The sequence below is a fragment of the Nannospalax galili genome, unplaced genomic scaffold, assembly GCF_000622305.1.
Source record: "Nannospalax galili isolate Female #2095 unplaced genomic scaffold, S.galili_v1.0 scaffold3317, whole genome shotgun sequence".
Classification (NCBI taxonomy): Eukaryota; Metazoa; Chordata; class Mammalia; order Rodentia; family Spalacidae; genus Nannospalax; species Nannospalax galili.
This window is the reverse complement of record NW_008339670.1, coordinates 47,010-57,038: the sequence shown is the minus strand read 5'-3', so window position 1 is coordinate 57,038 and position 10,029 is coordinate 47,010. Positions and strand designations below refer to the sequence as shown.

Here is a 10,029-nt window from a genome sequence, read left to right as displayed (position 1 = left end):
AGGTCTAAACAGGTTCAAGACTTCCCGCCTCTCACAGATTCAGGACCAGAATTCCCAAACCTATATGCATTTCCTGAATGTTCCTAGACAGGATAATCTTCTAGGTTCACATCTATTTGTCAGGGTCCACTTCTCCAGACAGTTGCCAGATCCATGAATCTTAAAACTACACACAGATTGGAAAGTTGTTTGCATTCCCTCAGCTTGAACCGTGTCAATGTTTCTTAGGAGCATATTAATTGAAGATATGCCCCTCTGGCTCACCAAGAAAAGTCACAGAATCACTGCAAAGTCACCAGGACAGCTTCCTTTGGACTTCTACACATGAAAAAATGCCAGAGTCTTGGTTCAAACCTAGCCCCTTGCTTGAAGTGACTTAGTCAACTTGGTTATTATAAGAATAGAGATTGTTCTTTGAAACAAGGTAACATTTCATGGTTTTCATGAAACAGTTTCCAAAATGGTCATTGAGAATGGAAGTCATTCTCACTGGAATTTTTATGTGATAGCTTGGATCTGAACTATTTCTCAAAGCACACATGATGAAGGGCTGATACCCAGAGAGTCATTACTGAGAAGTGGCAGAGCATTTAGGAGATGGGGCCTAATGGGAGGTCTTCAGGTCATTTGGGTGTGGCCTTGAAGCAGCTAGTGGTGCTTAGTCCATTCTTTTTTGTGCATATGATTTTTTCTCTTCTTTTTTTAATCTAATTTTTGAAAACTTCATACAAAATATATTGATCATATTAAAACCTTCCTCTCTGCACCTTTCTTATAGCCCCCCCACCAGATTTCATGGACTCTTGTTAAGGCCAATAGAACTAATGTCCCCAGTGTCCTTATGCATCCTTTGGTGTATGTCCATCCACTGGAGCCTAGCTAACCTATCTAGACTCACACCCTTAAAGAAAACCAACTTTCCCTTTCCAGCAGTTATCTAGCCCATACTTCTTTCCCTCCTTTGCTTCCCAGCATGAGATGAGTGATTTTCCTCTGCCGTGTGCTCTCACCATGATGGGATACCACAGGTCTGAAATAACAGGGCCAGTCTATCCTGGACTGGAACCACTAAAACCATGAGCTAAAACAAACCTTCTTTTCCTAAGTTTGTTATCTTGGGAATGTGATTTATCAAGGGAAGGATGACTGACACAATTCACAAATCCATTTGCCAACAGTCACATCATTGCACCGCCAGTGTTGTCTGTGGCACCTCCATTTGCAAGAACTCCTTCATTCTTGAGTCTACGAAGAAAAGGCATTTGTTCCATGTGCTCTAACTACATTCTCAACCACTGAGACAATAGATAGGCCAAATTACTCATATGTAACCTAACTAATGCCTCATGTTATAGAGTCTTGAATTGTCCTCAAACAGAAACAGCAGTTTTGGAGAGAGTTACATCTCTGCACTTATCAGCCAAGCAAGAATTCTCAAGTTTGTGAACACCTCTGACTGTGTTGCCAAAAATCAGCTACATAAGTCAGGGGTCTATCAGGACTCTCTCTCACCCACACATCATAATAATAATAATAACAATAACAATAATAATAATAATAATTATAATAATAATAATATGTTTTTGTAACAAAATGTGTGCCCTGGCATACATGTGGAGGTCAGAGGACAATTTGCAGGTATTCTCTCCTTCTACCATGTGAGTCCCGGGGATTGAACTCAGATTGTCAGGCTTGGTGGTAAGTACTTTAAGCTCATGAAGCAACCTTACCAGCCTAAAAAGGTAACTTTTTAATAACCAACAGTTTCCTCACCTGTGGGAAGCGAGCACTGCTGAGTCAGCCAGATGGCGCCCTGGCTGGCTGCCAAACCTCGTGCTGTTTACTCCAACTCTTGGCTGATTGCCAAGGCTCGTGATTCCCGCTTGCTTACTCCAAAGTATGGAGAGGCCAAACAGGTGCTGCCAGCCTGGTGATCTTGCTACATGCCTATGAGCTAGATTCTGCCTGGCCGCTGCACGTGTGTGAGCCCTGATTGGTACCGGCTGGGGGGAGGGCTGTTGGAAACACTATATAAAGGCTGAAGTGTGTAATAGAGAGAACCAGCATCATAGTGAGCCAGCATCATAGTGAAGAGAATACGAGAGAATAAAGGAGAAAGAGAAACAGAAGCTTGAACCTCACCTTGGTGTCTGTGTCGTCTTTCCTGGACTCTGCTGGACAGAGTCCCGGCTCGCGACAGAGGAAGCACAGGAGAAGGAGGGGCCCTTACCCAGCCTGTTCTACATGTTAGTACATGTAACCTCATGGCCACGTTTCTGTCAGCAACTTCAATAATTGGATCTAATACGTGGTTTTGTGGGGTTTTCTTTGTGTCTACAACTTGATCCACTGCCCAGAGGCCCCAGTTAAAGGCTTTCTAATACCCCTAGAAAGCAATTTTTTTTGAGAATGGGTAACCCCAATTGATCTGGAACATTCTATACAGACTATTCTTGTCTTAGTGTCACAGAGATCCACCTGGCTCTGCCTCTTGAGTGCTGGGATTAAAGGTGTGCACCACCACCCCAGCAGACAGATTCTTGACTAAGAAGTAACTAAAAGGCAAGCAAAATGTGGACCGAGATTGAACACATGGTGCTGGTTGTGAATGCATGAGGGATTGTGGAGAGTAGCTGAGTTTTGGCACTGCCATTGATGAGAAGAGGCCATTGGTGAAGGTGCAGCCTCGGAGGCAGTAGAAACCCCAGATGTTGGAGATGCCAGAGTTGTGGGGTAACCATCAAGCATCAGATGTGGAGTGGGGCAGTCCTAAGTCTGTGAAGTCAGGTGTGTGTGTTCTGATGGTGGGGCCAGAGAAGTAGAGCTGCCCGAGCCTTTAGGAAAGCAGAAGATTGTGAATTCCAGTTGTTACGGAGATTGAGCTACACTGAGCTACACTGATGAATTTTGATTTTACTTAAGTATGCCTGGTTCTTCTCATTTGAAAAAAGTGAAAGTAACTTACTATTCTTGTTTGTTTTTAGAGACAGGGTCCCACATGTAACTCTGGCTAACCTAGGACTCACTATATAGATCAGGCTGGCCTTGAATTCACAGAGATTCATCTGCCTCTGCCCCTTGAGTGCTGGAATTAAAGATGCAAGCCTAGATTCCCAGCTATTTCACATTTTTTATTTTACAGGAGACCACAGTCTCAAGATATTTTAGACATTCAACTTTTACAGTATTTCAGTTTTTAAAGCTTTATATTGGGCTTTTTCAAATTTTATAGTGTGACTTTTAAAGTTGTTGTATGTTTTAAATTATGATGAGATCATGGGGATAAGGAAGAAAAGAAAGGTTTTGTTTGAGTAGTGATGTGTTTGTCAAGGGATCAAGTTGGTTGTTGTCTGACACAGGCTGAAGACACCTAGAAAGAAGAAATTGCTCTTGAGAGATTTCCTCTATCGGATTCGCCTGTGTGCATGTCTCTGGAGCACGTTGGGTTGCTGGTTGTTGGGGGCAGGGGCAGCTCAATGTAGGTGGTACTGTTTGTGGGCTGGTGGGCCTGGGCCAAGCAGGCCAGGGAGCGGAGCATATCAGTTAGCAGCTTTCTTCTTTGCCTCTGCTCCAGTGTCTGCTCCAGGTTCCTGCCTGGAGCTCCAGCCTTCGAGCTCCAGCCTTGGCTTCTGTGCTGGATAGCTTTAGTGGTCGACTTGACACTCCTGGGTAGAGTTAGCCTCAGTTGGGGAATTTCCTCCTTTGGACTGGCCTGTGGCTATGTCTGTGGGATGTTTTCTTGATTGTTGAGTGATGTGGGCAGTGCCACCCCTGGGCAGGTTGTTCCATATTGTATATGAAAGCAGGCTGAGCATGGGCCAGAGGAGCAAGCCTGTAAGCAACATTCCTCCACAGTCTGTGCTTAGACTTCCGTATCTAGATTCCTGTCCTGAGTCCCTATCTTGGTCTCCCTAATGATTCTGTGACCTGGGAGATGTAAGATAAAACAAACGCTTTCCTTCCCAAGTTGTTTTTAGTCATCACAATAGAAAGCACATGAGGGCAGAAGGCTTGTGAGGAGGCCAGTGGTTGATGTTGGGATGTCCTCAGTCTCAGTTCTCTGTCTTAGTTTTGAGACAGAGTCTGTCTCTGAACTTGCACCTTGCTATTCAGAATATACTGGCTGACCAGTGAGTCTCTGGGATCCACCTGTGTCTGGCCTTCTGCTCTGAGCTCTGGTATTACAGGAGTGCATGGCTACATCCAGGTTTTACATGGTTTTCACAGGATCTAAACTCAGGTCCTCATGTTTGTGCAAGCAAGCACTTTACCTACTGAGATATGCCCCTAGCCCCTGAAGGAAGGGTTTTCTGGCTAGAGAATTATGAGTGACACACATTGTGTGTGTGTGTGTGTGTGTGTGTGTGTGTGTGAGAGAGAGAGAGAGAGAGAGAGAGAGAGAGAGAGAGAGAGATAAAGAGAGTTCCATTCAACACTGAATATATTGATCCATTTCCTTCTGGCCTCCCAGAGTTTTTATGAGAATCTAATGATGTTCTGGGAATATTTGAGGAAAGTATCTTTCTGCCAGTCTCATAGGTGTAATAAATTACTGAACCACATTTTACACACAGAGTGATGTCTTATCTGTTAAGTTGTAGCATCATTTTGAAGCCAAGCAGTAGAAATTCAAAGAATAGGTAACATGGTGAGTGTAGACACGAAGAGGCCTTTAAACAGAAGACACAGCAGATTTCCAGATCAGAAACCCTTTCCAGATCAGAAACCCAAGGGCAGGGAAGCTTCCTACAGGCTTTAATTGCTGAAAGTCTAATGTCAATCTCCATAGCCCACCTGAGCATGAACCCCTGAGTCCTTTCTGATCCTGTGAGTTATGGCCAGTCATGACTGGTCCATGTCCTGCTGTGGCCTCATGAGCAGTGATTGTGAGGGTGTGCAGCCAGCAGCTGTAATGGGATGGGGGGCCCTGGATTTCCCTGGCTGTACTGAGAAGAGTGGCGGAGTAGCACTGTGTGTGATTTGCTGATATATATTGCAGTTCTGTGTGGTTCATGAGTTTGGTTGTTTGGTGTGTGTGTGTGTAAATAAATGTTTGAATATGTGTGAGTGTGTAGTTTGTGAGTATGTCGTTTGTGAATGCATAGGTGTTTGTGAGTTTGACTGCATTTGTGTTTGTGTGCGTGCATGCGTGTGTGTGTGTGTGTGTGTGTGTGTGTGAAGGTTTGTTCTCCACATTTTTTTCCTTTTAAAACCAGAGTTGCTGAGTTGGAGTTTACCATGTCATCTTGGCTGGCTGGCCAAAGAGCTCCAGGTGTCCACCTGCCTTTACCTTCACAGTGCTGAGATTCAATTTTGTACAGCTTTCCCTGGGATTTTTTTCCTTGCCAGGATCCCACTATATAACTCTGGGTGACCTGGAACTCACTATGTAGACCAGGCTGGCCTCCAACTCACAATATCTGTGTACCTCTACCTCCAGCATTCTGGGATTAAAGGTGTCACCACTATGTTCAGCTTCTGTTTAGATTTTGGGTCAGTTATTATTCTTTTTTTGAGTTTTGATTTTCTGGTTTTGTTTCTATATTATTTTGGTGTTTGTTTGTATTTCTGTATTTTGATTTGGGTGTTATATGTTTTTATTTCTGTAATTTGATTTGGTTTTTTTTGTAGTAATTTAAAACTTGTTTTTATGTTTTTTAATGTAGTTTTTATGTATTTCTTTTATGGTTTATGTTTGGGAGTTTTAAGCTTGTCTTCTTTATTTTTTATTTGCTTTTCATTCATTTCAGATCTTGTTTCCTTTTCTTTGTCTTTTGGAATTAGCATTCTTAGTATTTCTGAGCGGTGGAGCTCACTAAGCTGTTAGCTGCCCTTGTTGGTTTAGATTTTCTGGCATTAAAGGCATGTGCCACCGCAACTGGGTTGTTTGGGTTTTAATGGTTTTGTAGTTTTTACTTAGGTGCTGGTTAGTTTTCCTTTTTTCTATTTTGGTTTTAAATTAAAATATCTATTTTTAAATTTTATGTGTGTGTTTTCTTCATGAAGTGCACCTGTGCCTGCAATACCTGCTGGAGGACAGAAGAGGCCATTGAATCCCCTGGAACTGCAGTTACAGCTGCCATGTGGGCGCTGGGAACTGAACCTGAGTCCTCTGCTGTTAGTCACCCCCTGCAGGTTTTCTGTCCCACCACATGGTGGAGCCTTCACCCTTCCTTGCTTATTGTCTAGATTTCTCCTCAAGAGCCAGTCTGAGGTCAAAGAGGCCTATACAATCTCCACAGGAGAAAGATTTGCATGGAAACGCCCCACTCTTAGGTTCACAGGAAAGAATAAGAAGGGCTGGTGGGATCAGACTCAGCTGAGGAGAGCAGGAGGCAGAGGCTGAGGCATCCCCACCATGAGCTGGGCTGCACTCCTACTCACTTTGCTGCTCTCTGCAGAGGTGCCGTCAGGGGCTTTTTTTGGAGGTTGACTGGAGACACTTGGGGTTATATATATTTCACAGTCCTGCTTGGTCAGGTTCTGCCTGGTCCTAACTGGTTTTTGTTGTTCTTTTTATGTAGGATCATGGGCCCAGTTGGTACTGAGTCAGCTTCACTCCATTCTGAAGTCTCTGGGGGAGACAGTCATCATTTCCTGCACCCGGAGCAGGTATCAGCAGCACCAGGGTGGTACCCCAACTACGGTGATCTACGAGTTTGAAAAGAGACCCACTGGGGTTTCTGATCGGTGCTCTGGCTCCACTGATAGCTCCTCCAACTCAGCTTCCCTCACCATCACTGATGTGCAGACTGAGGATGAGGCCGACTACTACTGTCAGTCCTATGAAGGTAGTGGTTAATCACACAGTGCTGAGAACACATGGGGAAGTGAGACTAAAACTACCTTGAGATTCCCCAAGGAATCTTGATGAGCTTTGTAATCATCTCAAACATGGAGGGTTCTTTCTCATGTCCCCTCTTATGATTGGTTTGGTCCATCAAATCATGTTTTTCACTATACTTTATGCATATTTATGAGTGAATACATGTATTTATTACAGTATCAACCTATGTCGTAGTTGCAGCTGAAAACGGATTCTGAGCAGTCATATCTTGAAGGAACTGAAGAATCCAGGAAAATGGAAATGCACCATGCTGGGGGGTGGGGGAGAGGAAGAAGGACCTCAAGGAGAAGGATAGTAGGAACCAGGCATTAACAAGGAGGAAATGAGTTGATTCTTGGGCTACGGGGAGTACAGACATGGAAGTCTAAATATGACTAAAATGTATTGTGTGAACAGCACAAGAACTCAATAAAAATATACATTAAAAATAAATTTACCCTCAAGATGATAGTGCTACTATTGCATCACAGGGGATATCTTGCTGGGCCATTCATTGTTGTGGTTTGTAGACTATTATAGGAATCCATAAATGTTCAAAGTATAGATAATAAGTGACTGTTGCCCAGTCTTAATTGACACATCTACAATGCAACCTTACACTTAAGGCTCAGGAAATACCACAGCAGAGGATTTGGAAAGACTGTATAAGCCAGAGAACTAGGACACTTGCTGCTAGATAGTGACTCTTAGACATGAAAGGAAAGCCTCACATGGGGAATCTCAACAACAAGATTGCATAAATAAGGCTTTCATAATGAGAACATGAGGTGGTCATGACATTTCAATGTGGGTAGGGGAAATTTCACAAAGTCCCAACTCTAAATGAAATGCTACCAGGAATCAAAGGCCGATGAGAAAGAAAAACCTGTTTTTCCCATGGACCAGATCCCCCACAGGTTTACCAAATCTCAAATGCTCAGCCCTTAACACATGTGCATAAAGAATACACTAGATGGATTCAGTAGAAGATATCCTGGTTGGGTAAAGTGGGAAAATACATATTTAATTAATAATTAAAATTATTGTTTTCATTTATGTAGACATTCTGGGAAATTTTGATTCAGAAAAGATTTAAAGACTCAATCAGAGGTTTCATTGCTTCCAGTTATGATGGAAGAAGTCCCAGGTGTCCTCTCATCTGATAGGATGAGTTAGGACAAGTAATCCCTTTAGGATAAAAAAAAATACAGTATCACAGTAAGTGTCCTGAGCTGGGAAGAAACTGCCTGAAGCAATTCTCAGACCAGTGATCAGAATTTACTTAGTGGGTTACAAAACAGAAAAAGAGAGTTAGAGGCCCAGTTTCAAGAACGATGGTGCATCTGTTAAACATGCATCAGGGTAAGAGAGATTCACAATCATCCTATGATCAACCATTTAGTTCCTCCAAGATCCTTGAGAGAACATTATGAGGAAAGAGGAACAGTTTGTATGAGCGCTGCATCCACAGAAGAAACATGTCTATACTGGTAGTGAATGTCCTCCACTGATAAATGAAGATCTGATCATGTATGTGGACTTCATTCTAGAACAAGATGGCACATTAGTTCAGAGGTGCAAACGATTCATGGTGCATCCTTTATGGCTTCTATTAGTGAACAAGTGAAAGCTCCTCCACATGGAAATTATAACCGAGTATATTCATTTGTAGTAGTTGAAGTACATGTCCTTAGTAATGGTGTTGTTAGGTACTAAAAATATATGTATGTGTGAAATAACATAACAGTGACCTAATGTTTGCCTGTCTTTTGTAGGGCAGCTAACATTTTAAATTGTTATTTCTGTATACATTTGTAATATTGTCAAAACTTTCTTTTGGATATGATAAATTCCATGCCAAACCAAAGGGTATCAATTTCAGAATTAGGAATTAGACTCTGGATATGTGGGTTCAGTCAACGACCTGGTAAATAACAGAATCCAGCTGGACTCTCAGGTCTTTATACCATGGGCTACTATGGGTACTTTGGCCAATGGGGGGGTCGGGGTGGGACTGTAGTATGATATGCACACCATTTAGTAAGCGCCTTCCCACGAAGAAACCCTGGTCTCGAGGTTGGGTTCTGTGCTCACTGTTGGAGACTCAGCAGTAAGTAGAGTCCTCTCTGGCCTGGCAGAGTCCAGGGGAAAGGGTCTTGGACTTAACAAAAGATTCTTCCCAGGCCTCTCCCAATAGTGAAAGCAAAACTTCATCTGCCTCAGGTTGTTATGTGAGCTGAGCTTCAGCACCTGGGCACAAGAAAGGGCTTGGAATAATGATAGAAATGTCAAGAAATAACAACGTCTCTGCAGAGATGGGGAGGAAAAGGAGGCCTTGGATGACTTAGACTCACTGTGAGATCAGTGAAGAGATCAGTGGACTGTGTCCACAGATTTTTTTCTTATACTCCTGCTTCTTTTTTATTGCAGAGGTGGGAACAGTCATCAGACTCTAGTGGTAACCTTTTTGTCTCAGCCCCTCAAACACAGATCATTGTAAAACCTTATCCTAGCTCCTCGCCTATCATCTAGTAATATTTATTTCTGCAAGTAAACTTTCCCAGTCTATCTTTCCCTTATGAATTTCTGGTAGCTTCTGCTAGATGCACTTCCACCCTGAGTGTGGACATTGATTTAGAAGGCAAAAATTAGCCATCCATCCTGTTACCTCCTTGGCTGCCTCTCTGAGCCTACTGAGAACAGAGCTCCTGTGTTCCTAGCTACTTCTCCAGATCCAAATATGCCTCATACAAAATAGGTGTTCTGCGCTTCTCTGAGCTGCAGCCTGAGGAATTAGAATGGACCTGAGTATTACAGGCAGAACTGGTACAACTCTGCTTCTCACAGCGACAGAGACGGAATGAGAACAAGAGCAGGATTCTCAGTCTGCTGGGTCTTAACTCTTCTCCATGTCTGAAATAAACTGTGTCTACACTGATTGCCTTTGGAAATAGCTTTTGTTCACAATAGCTTTTAATTTACATTCAATATTTCTACATTCTGTTCAAAAAATTAACAACAAAGCAAATAACAATAGCTATAACTAGCCATTACTATACTTAAATGATACCTGCAGAGCCAATTCTTTAAAGCCAAGCCTCCTGAGTTGATACTGTTTTCATAAATGAGTGCTGTATTTCTATTATTCCAACCACATCCAGCCCCCCTAACCCAGCTCCTACCATGTCCATCCCTCATTCTCT

At 42.8% G+C, this 10,029-nt stretch overlaps 2 pseudogenes; both read left to right on the top strand.

The window, feature by feature from the left end:
- Positions 1 to 10,029, top strand: part of LOC103735211 — a 41,414-nt pseudogene that overhangs the window by 12,146 nt on the left and 19,239 nt on the right.
- The window catches only part of LOC103735212, an 11,808-nt pseudogene continuing 4,487 nt past the window's right edge, over positions 2,709 to 10,029 (top strand).